The sequence below is a fragment of the Bos grunniens genome, chromosome 14, assembly GCF_055505025.1.
Source record: "Bos grunniens cultivar Pamir isolate PY7600 chromosome 14, Bosgru_T2T1.0, whole genome shotgun sequence".
Classification (NCBI taxonomy): Eukaryota; Metazoa; Chordata; class Mammalia; order Artiodactyla; family Bovidae; genus Bos; species Bos grunniens.
The window spans coordinates 40,713,540-40,730,590 of record NC_141178.1 but is presented as its reverse complement, the minus strand read 5'-3'; the positions used below and the strand labels follow the sequence as shown (position 1 = coordinate 40,730,590).

The 17,051-nt window shown below is 38.0% G+C and overlaps 1 non-coding gene across 1 annotated transcript; it reads right to left on the bottom strand.

The window, feature by feature from the left end:
- Positions 1–295: 295 nt before the first annotated feature.
- LOC147359319 (U6 spliceosomal RNA) lies at positions 296–398 on the bottom strand. Its single transcript, XR_015141399.1, has one exon. It is a non-coding gene; the product is annotated as a U6 spliceosomal RNA (small nuclear RNA).
- Positions 399–17,051: the final 16,653 nt, after the last annotated feature.

The window sequence follows — 17,051 nt, the reverse complement described above, 5'->3', positions numbered from 1 at the left end:
TGCTCTCCTTTGATCTGTTACTGATAGAAAAATTGCATCTTTATATATTATATGCCTATACACAGTTATAATTAATATTTTATGTAGCTGTCTTTTAAATCAGATAGGAGAAAAAATATTATAATAAAATACATTTATACTATTTTTTTATATTTACCTCTGCAGTTACTCTTATTGATGCTCTTCATTTCTTCAGATGGATTCAAATTATGGGCTTGTCCTTTTCATCTGAAGGGCTCACTTTAATAGTTCTTGTAGCACAAGTCTGCTAGAAAAAAATTCTCAAGTTTTTTACAAAAGTATTGAAAGCTTCATGAATTTTCATGTCATCCTTCTATAACAGCCATGATAATCTCTGTATCATTCCAATTTTAGTATGTGTGTGCTTAAGTGAGCATTTAGTTACTCTTATATGGTAAAAAAATATTAAATGTTACAGATTATGAAGTTATAGATATAGGAAATTTGTTTAGCAACCATTTCAGGAACATATTTGGGTACTGCTATTATTGACATTGGAAATTCAATGTTACCATGTAGCAAGATAAAACAGATAAACCTCAAGTTGTGATGTTTTTTCCTGGTAAATAATGTAAGGTTAATTATCAATTGTCACATTTCTTCCAGCATTTTCTAGTTAGCTTTTAACTTAGCGTAAGTGACATGAAAAGATGGTAAGATTTGCATTAATTCCTGACCCAAAACACAGAACTTTTGAAGATGAAAACCCATTAACAGAGCTCTGTATTTCTGGTGAAAAATAAATGTCTCATCCCTGAAAAAATTATAAATATTTTACAAATTATATGTTCATGAACCTATTCAGAATTTTTAATGGTTTCATTGCAAATGTAATTTTCTCTACCCACACTCCATTCTTCTCAATTAAATAGACTGGGTGGGTTTGTGTATTTTTTGGTCCCTTATTATATTTAGTTATATTTAGGCCTTCTCTTCTAAACTCATTTCCTGGTAACAAAGAAGTAAGACACAGACACTGATTCTGACTCCTGGGGAAGCTTAGGCCCCGGCGTGCTGGTCTAGGAAGGGCCTAGCATCACCTTGTTCACGTGGACTCGTATGTGGAACCGGTGCGCTTCTAAACATCTCAGAGACATTTAACAGTATTGCCATCATCAAACAAATCATGGTTGCCGGGGGAAAGGAGAGTTAGGGAATCTGAGAAGATTATGTACACACTGCTATATGTAAAATGGATAGCAAACAAAGTCCCACTCTATAGGCACAGAGAACTCTGCTCAGTGTTGTGTATCCGCAGGATGGTAGGAGGGTTTCGGGGAGAATGGATACATGTATGTGTATGGCTGAGTCCCTTCGCTGTTCACCTGAAACTACCACATTGTTAATCGGTTCTTGTTGTTGTTTAGTCACCAGTCTGACTCTTTGTGACCCCATGGACTGCAGCAGGCCAAGCCTCCTGTCCATCACCTCCCAAAGTTTGCCCAAGTTCATGTCCATTGCATCGGTGATGCCATGCAACCATCTCATTCTCTGACGCCCTCTTCTCCTGTCCTCAATCTTTCCCAGCATCAGAGACTTTTCTAATGAGTCAGCTGTTCGCATAAGATGACCAAAATACTGGAGTTTCAGCTTAAGCATCAGTCCTTTCAGTGAGTATTCAGGGTTGATTTCTCTTAAGACTGACTGGCTTGATCTTGCTGTTCAAAGGACAGTTCCACAGCTGTAAAGAATCTGCCTGTAATGGAGGAGACGTAGGAGAATGCAGGTTAGATCCCTGGGTGAGGGCAATCCCTTAGAGGAGGACATGACAACCCACTACAGTATTCTTGCCTGGAGAATCCCATGGACAGAGAAGCTTGGTGACAGTCCATAGAGTCACAAAGAGTTGGACATGACTGAAGCAACTGAGCATGAACGCATAGAATAATTTAAGATGTGGGGGGAAATAAGTTTTTAGTATTTTAAATCCACTAAAAATCTCCAAATTTATAATATTTTGCTAGATATTAACTATCTACTTTTATTAGATAAACCAGAAAAAAGCAGCATTAGATAAACTGAGTTTTTTTTAATACATTTCAAAATAATTTCTATATCATCTGTTATGCAGAGATCCAGCCATACACACTGGCTCATTAAAGTGTAAAATAGTTATATAAAGTTCTATTCATTAAGCAGAGTTCACACAAAGAATTTTCCTATGATGTGAAACAGTGCAAAAGATTTATGTTTCTAGATACTGATTAAAGGAAAGCCATCAGGCTTTGTCTTACAGTAATTTCATATTTGTTTAAAGTTTAAAAGTGTCTTCCAAATTCTAGACATCTATACCTTTAAGTCAGTTGGGCAACAACCAGATATTTTAAAACCTTAGATTCCATTTGCCAATCCACTTCTTTTAAAAGCACGCTTTTCATTCCTTTTTTTGAAATAAAAGCAGCCGCATTGTCTGTACTGATTCAATCATCACCACTGAAAATGTTAAAAGAAGAGTACAAATGAGAAACACTGATACATCTTCTGACATTATTCATTTAGAAGCTAGTTCTCAAGTTGTCATTACATTTACCACATAAAAATTAGAAATGATTTGTTTGGAGAACTATAGCTATTTCTAGATTCAAGATGTTTGGACAGCTGTAGATAAAGTTTCACTATCAGACTGAACTAAATATGCTGTAATTATATATAAAGCAGGATGAGTTTTGTCCCATGAACTTTCGCTATTAATGCACTCAGGCTAAGCATCCAAGATATCATCATTCTTTAAGATTAAACAAGTGTATTTCTCAGTCACAAATGTAAAATTAAAGTCTGAAAATCAAGGTGAAGGATTGGTTGGACAAGGCTGATGTTTCTATCATCTGATTGTTTCCATCTTTATTCTGTTCTGTAGAATCCACAATAAGCTTGTATTTCCACAAAGTCTGTGTTTCCTCATTTGTTAGCACTCATCACACTTGAAGTTATTAGTTAAATATCTATTTCCTCCAATAAACAGGTTCAGTAGGCCAGGGACCGCTGCTGTCTTATTTTCTTCTGCCTGCTAAACTATCATGAGCTGTGCTGTGCTCAGTCGCTTCAGTCATGTTCGACTCTTTGCAACCCTATTGACTGTAGACCGCCAGGCTCCTCTGTCCATGGGATCCTCCAGGCAAGAATACTGTAGTGGGTCGCCATGCTCTCCTCCAGGGGATCTTCCCGACCCAGGAATCGAACCCAATCTCTTGCCTCTCCTGCATTGCAGACAGGTTCTTTACCCACTGAGCCACCTGGGAAGGCCCTAAACTGTCATATGAGATACCAAAGAGGATTTGTTGTATGAATAAATTAATGATAAATGAATGAAGAAACCTAAATTATCAGTTTGATAATTAAATTAGAGAATAGAATATTGAACTTTTGAATTGAATTTTCATAATTCTTATATAATGATAATTTGTTTAAAATTTGGCATGCAAAATATAATAAACAATAGAGTGAACAGATAGTAAAGAAAAATGATGGCCAAGGAATTGGAAGATTTAGATTTCAAATTATCTGAATCCTAGGAAAAATGAGACCCCAAAGAAATTTATATGCTCTATTTAAGTATTTCAGAAATAGAAATTAAGAAGTCATCAGTATACTAAATTATTATGATTTCTAAACTAATCATAATTCATTCAAATGACATACGAGATACAGGGCTCTCAGAATATTTACCATGTTAATCAAATGAATAATTACACTGAAACTTGAGTTTATTTCTCTGGTATATCAAAATGTTGTACTTATGTGGGTGAGATTGACATTTTGGAGAACTGTCTTAGTACAGAAAATTTTTGTTAATTCTGCATTTTGTGTTCTTCTTGAAGTGATTTTTCCAAGTTTCCTTTTTATATTCTAAGATATCTTGTTTATAAAAAATATGTAATATTTCCTTGTTGGCATGACAAACATAACTAGAATGCTTCATTGCAGTGCTTTAGATATAATCTAAAAATTGTTCTTACATGCAACAGCAGAGACCAATGACTCATGAAATTGCTCAACATTGGGCATAGTTCTTCTTGCAGAACTACTAGTTTATATGGGACATTTTTCTTCAGACTTTGAGATCAAAATGTAAACTCTACTCAGTATGTCAGCATTTACATTAAAATGAATTTTTCACTCATGGGAAAAGCTTTAATTAAGTGCATTTAAAAGTTTGGAAATCAACAGGACATGTTTGTGAAAATTTTAAATGTTTCTTTCACTACTTGGTTTGGAATAAAATAGGAAACAGGGGGAAAAGTATTCAACCCAGGAAAGAGATCCTTCTTCTGCCTATCAAAAGAGCTATTAAATATGGGGACTTCCCAGGTAGCACTAAGGATAATGAACCCACCTGCCAATGCAGGAGACATAAATGATGCAGGTTGGATTCCTGGGTCAGAAAGATTCCCCTGGAAGAGGAAATGGCAAGCTACTCCAGTATTCTTGCCTGGAGAATCCCCACGGACAGAGGAGACTGCCAGGTTACAGTCCAGAGTGTTGCAGAGAGTTGGACACGACGGAAGCTGCTTAGCCTGCATGCATATACCAGTACAGTCAGTTCCCCGCCTCTGAAACAGAAGAGATGTCCATTTCCTACCAAATGTTGTTGCTGTCTTTGTACTCAAGATTCCATCCCATTTCAACATTCAAGATTCCACTTTTAAAACCAGTTCTTTTTATCCTGCATCCTTAATTTCTCCCTTTATGCTTGGTTATTCTCCAAAATACATAAGCTTCTCCTAATAGCTCTCATTTTATTTATTTTCAAAGCATATATTAGAAACTTTCATTCTGCCAGGGGAAGTTTCCTTCCTTTAAAATCTCTGTCCATAAAATCTGTCCATGTCTCTTCTAACAGTCATATGTTAGAAGATATATGAAAGATGTACGGCAAGATATATGAAGGCCATTTCATATCTCCTTAGATGAGGTTTTTCCTTGAATACCTAAGGTAAGAACCTGCCATTGCTTTCTATTGTGTCTCATGGTGAATTTTCTTTATGTTACCAATCAAAATCTGAACATACCACAGTTATTTTTTAACTTGATATTAATAGTTTAAATTTTCTCTTTGAGAAAGTAGCATGTAGGCTGTTCGAGGCAGATCCTTTAATTCTCATTCATCCTTGTATTTTAAAAACCTAACAGAACTCAGAACAAAGTACGTACTTAACATGTGTTTATAGAATGAACGCAAGATCTATACCAGTTCCTATGGAAAAATTAACAGTCAACCCTAAGTAATGGTGCAAAGGACCAAAATGTCTTGTTGCCACTTGCGTTTTTCTATTCTTCCTTCATTCTTTCTTCTAAATGCCTTGTACCCTTTTGCTCTTTCACTGTAATATTCTAACCAGTATCTTTCCCATTAGACAGACTTTATTCTCCAAATTAATCACTTACTTCAATAATTACTCAATTCATCTAGTCCATGCATGTTTTAGAAAATATTGTTGAATTCATAATAAGGCAACAATTAACATTTGTATTTTCTTCTTTGACTCTTTACCAAGTACATCTTAAGTTTTTCAAAGGAACAATCATATTATAGTTGTGGAAGCCAGGAAATCAGGCTCTGATTCTCTAAACATCTTCATTAATTTCCAGAGATCTGTGTCACGGTTCCCAAAACAAATTTTTCCACTTCTTTCACTACCGTGTCACATCAGTTTTGAGTACTGATGTTAAATTTTCTAAAACCTTTTCATCATCTTTACCTTTCAACTTCTTCTTCTTCTTCTTCTCCTGTTTTTCTCATCTTTTATTAATGGGGCCATCATCTCTCTGTATCATAAAAGACCACCACCATCACATGACTTTATTGCTCACGGGATAAAAGGGTTATCCACTTCTTGTACCTCTGCATATTTAGTCACCAAACGTCAATCCTACCTGCAAAATAACATGAATTCCATCCATATTTTAAAATTTATATTCCCACTTGTTTTATTTTGAGAACCTTCAACTTCCCTCCTCCATACAGTTCCTTCTCCAAACAGTTAATATGATCCTGCTAATATGCCAATTTTCAGGCTATTTCCACATATAACAAGAAAATAATCTCCTAAGGATCTAACTTTTGCCTTTCTTCTCAAAATAAACTCTGAACTTTGCCAAATAGAGACTATGACCATTATAATTAAAAAATAAGCTTTATTGAGCATTTACTCCATTCCATGTGGCATTCTCCCTGAATAAGCTTATTTATTTCCTATAATAACATACTAAGGAAAAAATACTATCATTAAAATAAATTTAAAAGTGAAGACTAGAGATGTTAAGTAATTTTCCCACACTTTATGGTAAAGAGAGCCAGGATTCAAATACAGGCTAGACTGCCTCCAGAATTCATATTCTGGTTTAAAAGGTTTTTTTTAGTTGAAATATATTTGATGTATAACATTGTGTAATTTCAAAGTGTACAACTTGTTGATTGGATACGTGTATATACTGCAGTATGAGCGCCATTGTAGCTTTAGCTATCACCCCTATGATATCACCAAGGGCTTCCTTGGTGGCACAGGGGTAAAGAATCTGCCTGCCAATGCAGGAGACGCAGGAGATGTGTGTTTGATCCCTGGATTGGGAAGATCCCCCGGAGAAGAAAACAGTAACCCACTCCAGTATTCTTGCCTGGAAAAATCCCATGGACAGAGGGGCCTGGTGGCCTCTGGTGGCCCTGGTGACAGTCCATGGGATCACAAGAGTCACACAATTTAGCGACTAACAAGCACCACTACCTACGACATCACATAATTATTATTTCTTAGCGACTAAACTCTACCGTGTCTTGCTATTTCCACGTTAAACAAACGAAAAAACTGTGTTGGTTCTTGTCTATATCATCATTGAGGTGCAAAAAATCTGAGGCGTAAAGAGGGTAGATGCTGCTAAGTTGCTTCAGTCGTGTCTGACTCTGTGCGACCCCATAGACAGCAGACCACCAGGCTCCCCCATCCCTGGGATTCTCCAGGCAAGAACACTGGAGTGGGTTGCCATTTCCTCCTCCAATGCATGAAAGTGAAAAGTGAAAGTGAAGTCGCTCAGTCATGTCTGACTCCTAGCAACCCCATGGACTGTAGCCTACCAGGCTCCTCTGTCCAAGGGATTTTCCAGGCAAGAGTACTGGAGTGGGTTGCCATTGCCTTCTCCAAAAGAGGGTAGATAAATCTCTCAAATTTGCAAGTCTAGTTAAATTATAAGGTGACCCTGAGCCCAGGCTACTCTGCACCCATCTTGTTGCCCCTCTTGTGCCCTTGGACTGTCTGGTTCCTAAGATGAGATGGACAGCCCCACAAACACTCCATCTTCCAGCATTTTCTTGATCACAGACTACAATTAGAGGACTTTGTTAAATGCCTTGGGCTATACTTGACAATGTTCAAGAAAGGAATGATGCTGAAGAAGAATGCTGGCTACTTCCTTCTCTCCGAATGCCATCCCTACCAGCAGTTAAAGTCAATCTGGGAGAACATCAAATCTAGGCAATTTTCTTTTGAACTATCAAGAGAATACATTAATCTGTATTAACTAAAGTATGTGATTAAAGCATGAAATTCTTTCCAGTTGTGATTATGAAAACAGTTTGAAATGAATTAGTCTCCATACCACATTAATGTAGTCATCCCAAGGCCCGATAACTGGGAACACTTCAATGGCCCAAGTGCACCCATGAGTAGTTACCCAGACTGCATGTAGATTCAGAAACAGCTTCTATTTCGAGTGAAGATCAAGAGGTGCTGAAATTTGATAGGACATTGTCATTCTAAGTCAGATGGCAAATGCTTTAATACTTAACACAAACTCTAAAATTCATTTACTTTCTTCCTCAAAGGCATAGAGTGTCAGAAAATATTTTAGACATTCCTTACACTGAAAAAGAAGTAAACTCAGCTGAACATATCTTTGCGCTAAAAAATTAACATGCACATTTTTTTGCTGTTGTTGATCACATACCGTATCCTTTCAAATAAACAATCCTAAAACAGCGTGCAATAGTTCTAACTCAGGGTTACATGAATAATCAGCTAATTTCGAAAATACACTTCTTACAAGTAGCTATGAATCTTGAAAATCCTTTGGAACAATGGATAAAAATGCATACATTTATAGTACCCAAACATCCTCTATCTTGGTAGAAAAATGGTAGAAAAACAAGCTCTGGAGCTGAGTCCTGGCCAACTCTTTGCGACCCCATGGACTGTAGCCCGCCAGTCTCCCCTGTCCATGGGATTTCCCAGGCAAGAATACTAGGGCGAGTTGCCATTTCCTCCTCCAGGGGATCTCTCTGACCCAGGAATTGAACCTGGGTCTCCTGTATCTCCTGGATTGGCAGGAGGATTCTTTACCACTGAACTACCAGGGGAAGCCCAGAAAGACAAGCTTACCTATTATAATTGGCATAGACAGATATTCATTCTATAAATATTTAGACTCTGACAGTCAAAGTGTGTAACTGAGAACAGAAAAGCCCGGTCCAGATAATGAACTGAATAAACTAGGAAGACATAAACATAAGCAAGGCAGTTTCTTTATTGCATTATGTTTTATTTACTTTTAGATACCATTCATCAATAAAGCCACAGGTATCCATCTCCCACTAGGCTGTCACTGGAGAGTTTATCTTTCTAGCTCTTCAATTTCTACAATAAAATTATTCAAATGATAAGCTCATTTCACTTTTATTAACTAGAAAGTAATTTAATATGGCCAATTTGAATAATTCTTTCTGAAAATATATCTTTTATGACAGATATGTTGCTTGGAGTGTTAGGGTCTGATAAATGACAATCTAAACTGTTATTACTCATTTCAAAATGGTCAAAGGCAAGCTTTAGCTCTATCAAGCTGAAACTTTCCTTACTTTAATAATTCCCCCATTAAGACCCAAACATAATCATGCCAATTCCAGAGGCAGAACATATGAACAGACCAATCTGTTTAAAATAGTACTCCTGCTGGGAAAACACAAGAAGATTAGGGGGAAAAAAAATCTCTACTGGAAGGAAAAGGCAAATAGCAAAAATAATGAGCTTTAAAGTTAGAGACAGAGAAAAACTCTCTCCAAAGATAATATAGACAACTATGTATGTACAGCTTTGGTGGAAAAGAATTCAGAATAATCTCTCAAGAAAAATCATAATTACACAGTTGTTGTTAATGGTAATAAAAAAAAAACCTTTTAAAAATAAAATCTTGAAACATATATTTACTGATATGGATGGCATGTTGTATTTCAGTATTTTTTCTTTGTTATGAGTGCTATTAAAGTAATGTGATAAAAAAATTGTTATTGTTGCTCAGTCACTCAGTCACATGACCAACCAGTCACTGACTCATTGTGACCCCATGGACTGCAGCATGACAGGCTTTCCTGTTCTTCACCATCTCCCAGAGTTTGCTCAAACTCCTGTCCATTGAATTGGTGATACCAAGCATCCAAATCTCTGTCAACCCCTTCTCCTCCAGCCCTCAATCTTTCCCAACATCAGGATCTTTACCAATGAGTTGGCTTTTCACATGAGGTGGCCAAAGTATTGGAGCTTCAACTTCAGCATCAGTCCTTCCAATGAATAGTCAGGGATGATTTTCTTTAGGACTGAATGATTTGATCTTCTTATTGTCCAAGGGACTCTCATGAGTCTTCTCCAGCTCCATAGTTTGAAAGCATCAATTCTTTGGTCTTCAGCCTTCTTTATGGTCAACCTCTCACATCCATACATGACTACTGGAAAGACCATAGATTTGAATATATGGACTTTGTCAGCAAAGTGATGTATTTGCTTTTTAACCCACAGTCTAGATTTGCCATAGTTGTCCATCCAAGAAGCAATCATCTTCTGATTTCATGGCTGCAGTCGCTGGGAGCCAGCATACTGCATACTGAGTGCATATTGCATATTGAGTGCAGCACTTTCCACAGCATCATCTTTCAGGATCTGGAATAGCTCAACTGGAATTCTATCACTGCCGGGAGCCAGCGTGAGGAGCTCCACCCATGACAAAGGTCATGAGGAAGGAGGCACGGCATACGCAAAGGCGGGATCGAGCCTCAGGAGTCTCCCTGGAAATTCTCGAACATCTACCCCCAAAACCAGAGTCTGCCTACTTTCTGCTTTGTCCTTTCACCTACACCTCTGACTTTACAAGGGGCTGTCCCCCACTACCTCTCTCTGAAAAAAGAGTTAGCTTACAGCTCCAGTTAATAATTCCTGGGTGTGACAGTGTTTCAACCTACAAACTCCTTTGGAAATCCTCTAGCCTGCCTGAATAGGTTTTTCTGGCCACATGTGATTGTTCAGAGCCTCCCAACTGTGAGAGGCAGGAGATGTTCTAAACTGTCTAAACACAGATTCTTTTGAGTAGTTAAAAGATTGATTAGAAATTGTATTGGTGAAGGGTTTTTCACTTATTGGGCCAATGTTTGCTGCTAAGTCTCCATATCCCTTACCTGTTGTGTCCCTGGCAGTGTATTGATTAATAGAATTGGTGTAAGTAGTGGTTTTAATGTTTGTAACCTTGGACCCTTGAGTTAATTCTTTTCTTGATTGAGCCCACCACACCTTTGCCCTATAGGAATGCAACTTTATCTAATGCTTTTGGAGGGTGGCTCCTGACTTTGGAATAATCACCTTTAGAGAAAAATAAGTTTCTTAAAATGTTAACAGGCCTCCTGGCCAGAAGATGATGTAAATCACCTGAACTTTTGCATATGATAAGTTTGAAAGTCTGGCTTTGATTAGGACCAGGAACTGCTCCTTGCATGACTCTACCCCTTCCCCCATTATCCTCTATGCATAACTTAAGGTATAAAAACTACTTTGGAAAATAAAGTGCGGGCCTTGTTCACTGAAACTTGGTCTCCCCATGTCGTTCTTTCTCTCACCTTCTGGCTGAATTATTCAGCCTCTTTTCTCCACTGAATTTCCTCACTGAACTATCCTTATTTCAGCCTCTTTTCTCCACTGAATTTCCTCACTGAGCTATCCTTATTCTATTACTCTTTATATCCTTAATTAACATTTAATTAAGCAGTTGTTTCCTGATCCTCGCCGACGCCGTCTCTCCTTCGAATACCCTGGATCAGCCGGGGCTGGACCCCGGCATGCAGTCACCATCTGCAGAAATTTCAGAGCCCAAGAGGATATCTGTCACTGCTTCCACCATTTTGCCTTCTATTTGCCATGAAGTGATGGGACAGGATGCCTTGATCTTAGTTTTTTTAATGTTGAATTTTAAGCTGACTTTTTCACTCTCCCCCTTCACCTTGAAGAAGCTCTCTCTTTAGTTCCTCTTCACTTGCTGCCATTAGAGTGGTATTATCTGCATATCTGAGGTGGTTGTTGACATTTCTCCTGGTCATCTTCATTCCAGCTTTTAGCTCATCCAGCCTGGCATTTCACATAATGTTCTCTGAATATAAGTTAAATAAACAGGGTGACAATAAACAACTTTGTCATTCCTCTTTCTCCTTAATAAACTTTTATTCCAATTTTCTGCTCAAATGAAAATCTCTATAACAACAGTGACAGCACGGTTACTGCTACAAAATGTTTTAATATCATGATATTAATATGATATCATGTTTTTGTGTTATTCAGTTCAGTTCAGTTCAGTCACTCAGTCGTGTCCAACTCTTTGTGACCCCATGGACTGCAGCATGCTGGGCCTCCCTGTCCATCACCAACTCCCTGAGTTTACTCAAACTCATGTCCATTGAGTCAGTGATGCCATCCAACCATCTCATCCTCTGACGTCCCCTTCTTCTCCCGCCTTCAATCTTGCCTAGCATCAGGGTCTTTTCTAGTGAGTCAGTTCTTCACATCAGGTGGCCAAAGTATTGGAGTTTTAGCTTCAGCATCAGTCCTTCCAATGAATGTTCAGGACTGATTTCCTTTAGGATGGACTGGTTGGATCTCCTTGCTGTCCAAGGGATTCTCTAGAGTCTTTTCCAACACCACAGTTCATAAGCGTCAATTCTTCAGCACTCAGCTTTCTTTTTTATTTATTTTTTATTTTATTTAATTTTTTTAACTTTACAATATCGTATTGGTTTTACCATATATCAAAATGAATCCACCACAGGTATACATGTGTTCCCCATCCTGAACCCTCCTCCTTCCTCCCTCCCCATACCATCCCTCTGGGTCGTCCCAGTGCACCAGCCCCAAACATCCAGTATCGTGCATCGAACCTGGACTGGCGACTCATTTCATATATGATATTATACATGTTTCAATGCTATTCTCCCGAATCATCCCACCCTCTCCCTCTCCCACAGAGTCCAAAAGACTGTTCTATACATCAGTGTCTCTTTTGCTGTCTCATATACAGGGTTATTGTTACCATCTTTCTAAATTCCATATGTATGTGTTAGTATACTGTATTGGTGTTTTTATTTCTGGCTTACTTCACTCTGTATAATAGGCTCCAGTTTCATCCACCTCATTAGAACTGATTCAAATGTATTCTTTTTAATGGCTGAGTAATATTCCATTGTGTATATGTACCACAGCTTTCTTATCCATTCATCTGCTGATGGACATCTAGGTTGCTTCCATGTCCTGGCTATTATAAACAGTGCTGCGATGAACATTGGGGTACATGTGTCTCTTTCCCTTCTGGTTTCCTTGGTGTGTATGCCCGAGGGGATTGCTGTGATCCCAGCAGTGGGATTGCTGGATCATAAGGCAATTCTATTTCCAGTTTTTTAAGGAATTTCCACACTGTTCTCCATAGTGGCTGTATTAGTTTGCATTCCCACCAACGGTGTAAGAGGGTTCCCTTTTCTCCACACCCTCTCCAGCATTTATTGCTTATAGACTTTTGGATCGCAGCCATTCTGACTGGCGTGAAATGGTACCTCATAGTGGTTTTGATTTGCATTTCTCTGATAATGAGTGATGTTGAGCATCTTTTCATGTGTTTGTTAGCCATCTGTATGTCTTCTTTGGAGAAATGTCTATTTAGTTCTTTGGCCCATTTTTTGATTGGGTCATTTATTTTTCTGGAATTGAAGCACTCAGCTTTCTTTATAGTCCAACTCTCACATCCATACATGACCACTGGAAAAACCATAGCTTTGACTAGACAGACCTTTGTTGGCAAAGTAATGTCTCTGCTTTTTAATAAACTATCTGGGTTTGTCATAGATTTTCTTCCAAGGAATGTCTTTTAATTTCACAGCTCCAGTCACCATCTGCAGTGATTTTGGAGCCCGGAAAAATAAAGTCTGTCATTGTTTCCACTGTTTCCCCATCTATTTCCCATGAAGTGATGGGACCAGATGCCATGATCTTCATTTTCTGAATGTTGAGTTTTAAGCCAATTGTTTCACTCTCCTCTTTCACTTTCATCAAGAGGCTATTTAGTTCTTTGCTTTCTGCCATAAGGGTGGTGTCATCTGCAGATTTTGTGTTATTATCTTAACACAAAAGATATTTTGTGTTATTATCATGCAAGTGTTATCTCTTGGAGGAGGAAATGGCAATCCACCTGCCTGGATAATCCCATGGACAGAGGTGCCTGGTGGGCTACAGTCCATGGGGTCACAAAGTGTTGTACTTGACTGAGTACATACACACACACCTGCATACAGTAGAACTTTTAATACCAATATTGGAGATGTAGATATAATTATTTTTCTTTTACAAACAGAGAAATGAGGCATATATATTTCAAGATACATGTGAATGGCCCACAGCTAGCAGGTGGTAAAATGAAAATTCTAACTGATGTTGGAAAAGTTCAAATATCAATTCAAATGAAGTTTTGTAAATGAAGACTGGTAAAGCTGTGCTTTACAAAGATTTTAGGAACCAAGATTCTGCTTTAACATACCTGGGCAGTGTCTTTTATCCTCAGATTCTAAGACAATACCTCTATTCCAGGGAGCAAGATAGAGGAAAAATCAAAATGACACATTTTTATATCTCATTGATGAGAAAGTACTCACTATTACAGGTTGAATTGGGTTCCTCAAAATTCATACATTGTCCTAATTCTTGGTACCTCAAAATATGACTTCATTTAAAAATAGAGCTATTCATCATTGCTTATCAGCCTTTTGTCTAAGATCAAGTGTAGTATGGCTTTTGTCTAAGATCAAGTGTAGTATGGCTTCCCTCAGTTGGTAAAGAATCTGCTTGCAATGTAGGTGATCCCGATTGGATTCTTGGGCCAGTAAGATCCACCAGAGAAGGGATAGGCTACCCACTCCAGTATTCTTGGGCTTCCCTTGTGGCTCACCTGGTAAAGAATCTGCCTGCAATATGGGAGACCTGGGTTCAATCCCTGGGTGGGGACAAACCCCTGGAGAAGGGAAAGGCTATCCACTCCAGTATTCTGGCCTGGAGAATTCCATGGACTAGACAGTCCAGGGGTTGCAAAGAGTCGGACACGACTGAGCGAGTTTCACTTCACTATTCATCACCTACTCAGTGGACATGAATTTGAGCAGACTCCAGGAAACCTGGCATGCTGCAGTCCATGGAGTCGCAAAAGAGTTGGACATGATTTAGTGAATTAACAACAAATGCTAATTTTAGAGTTTTGTAACAAGGATGAAACATAACGTATAAGTATTAAATTGCAGTACAAATTCTGTTAGTTATAGATTTGATTTCTATCTGAGCAGCTGTCTGTGTGCATTAATGGCACTTTGGGATTTTTGGTTTTAGATGATAAAATAAAGCACACATCTGTGTTTATGGGTAAAAAATAAAATAAAATGAGCTATTGAAGATATAATTAGTAAAGAGGAGGTCACATTGGAGTAGGGTGGACCCCTGTTCCAATACGATTGGTGTCTCTCTTTTTTCTTTTTTAAATGTATTTATTTGTCAGCATTCGGTCTTGTGGCATGTGAGATCTTTGTTTTTGTGCATGGGGCTTAATTGCCCCATGGCATGTGGGATCTCAGTTTCGCAGCCAGGGATCAAACCCACACCCCCTGCATTCCAAGGTGAATTCTTAACCACTAGACCACCAGAGAAGTCTCATGACTAGTGTCTTTATAAAAACAATGCAACATACAGAGCCAGGCTTGAACACAGAGAGAACACTGCATGAAGACTGGAGCTAAGCTGCATGAACCAAGGAACTCTCAGATGCTAGGAGGGATGCCTGGGACAGATCTTTCCTAGCAACTTCAGTAGGGGCATGGCCCCTGCTGACACCTTCCTCTTTGACCGCTAGCCTTTAGAACTCTGAGAAAATACATTTCTGTTGCTTAAGCCACTAACTTTGTAGTATTTTGTTAAGGTAGCCCTAGCAAATCAAACAGTAACACTTAAGGTAGTCTAGTTAAGTTTAGGATTTTTGGCTTTTTGTGTAGCTAAAATTTTGAAAAAGAAAAAAATGATTACTGTAGAACAGGTAGTCTCTGACAAACTATGGCATACTTTGAGAAGCAGTCTCAATACTCAGCATTTCGTTGAATCTGTCACTATTAATTGTGAAAGGTATGTTGTTACATTATATATTGAAATACCTAGAAATAAATAATGCTAGCAATTTAATTATGATAGGTCATCCTTACTTCAGAGATATTAAATATGAAAAAAAAGAAATGGGCATCTTAGAATCAATGAAATACAGTAAATATTCTATAGACAATTTAGTTATAACAGTAAACACAGAAAAGAAATTGTTTGCATGAGCTATAATTCAATAATTTATACCATAGCATATAAACATGACTTGTCTTATTACAAGATTTTAAAAGTATATATAAGATAATCAGATAACAAAGGATATAAAACTGTCAATATGGATATTGATATAGATATAAATGTATACAAATAATACTGTTCTTTACTTCACTTTGTTCAAAATGCTTTCACTAGATTAGTGAAATGCAGTATCAGCGGTATCATATATTCCCTTTAAATAAAAGTAATATTTGGTATCAGTTATGCTTATTCTTGGAGAAGGCGATGGCACCCCACTCCAGTACTCTTGCCTGGAAAATCCCATGGATGGAGGAGCCTGGTAGACTGCAGTCCATGGGGTTGCGAAGAGTTGGACACGACTGAGCGACTTCACTTTCACTTTTCACTTTCATGCATTGGAGGAGGAAATTGCAACCCACTCCAGTGTTCTTGCCTGGAGAATCCCAGGGATGGGGGAGCCTGGTGGGCTGCCGTCTATGGGGTGGCACAGAGTCGGACATGACTGAAGCGACTTAGCAGCAGCAGCAGCAGCATGCTTATTCCTATAGAAGGCAGGAGAAGGGGATGACAGAGGACGAGATGGTTGGATGGCATCGTTGACTCAATGGACGTGAGTTTGAGCAAGTTCCGGGAGATGGTGAAGGACAGGAAAGCCTGGTGTGCTGCAGTCTACAGGGTCACACAGAGTCAGAACAACTAAGCTACTGAACCACAACAACAAACGCTTATTCTGCAAAAGAAAGATAATTTGGAGTGGTGGTTTCATTAAAGAAATTTAATGCCCCTTTCTCTAGCAAATAAAAAATAATGGCACTGCTTAAATTGGGAAAAATATGAGGACCTAATAAGTGAGGTGAAAACTGTAAAATTACCAAATGTAGTAATAATTTACTTCTTTTAAAAAGTTTGCTTTTATTTTCCTTTTCTCTATGAAACTCAGTCCCATTTACTTGAATTATTCTTCTCATTATGTATTGGCTAAACTTCTTCAGAAGCAACTGGGATTTTTCATTTTAGTCCCAAAGGAAAGTTTTAATTGCATGTTGCCATGACAAGTTGAATTAGTAAGACATATATTACTAGATAATTCCACAACTCTCTAATTTTAGAGGGTCTTATCAAGAAAGCCACTTTCTTTAGATGTAACAGATCTAAAAAATGCAAAGCATCTGTTTCACAATTAGCAAGGAACAATGTAAGGATGAGTTCACCAGGGGTAGAGAGAGGAAACCAGAGTCTCCCACTGTGCAATCTTTGATGATTTTACATTTATGAACCCATAACTGAGCTTGATTCAGCAACTGACCTGTGAAACAGCACTGATTATTAATATTAATTACTATTACAGTATTTAGAATATCCCCATAGTATTACAGA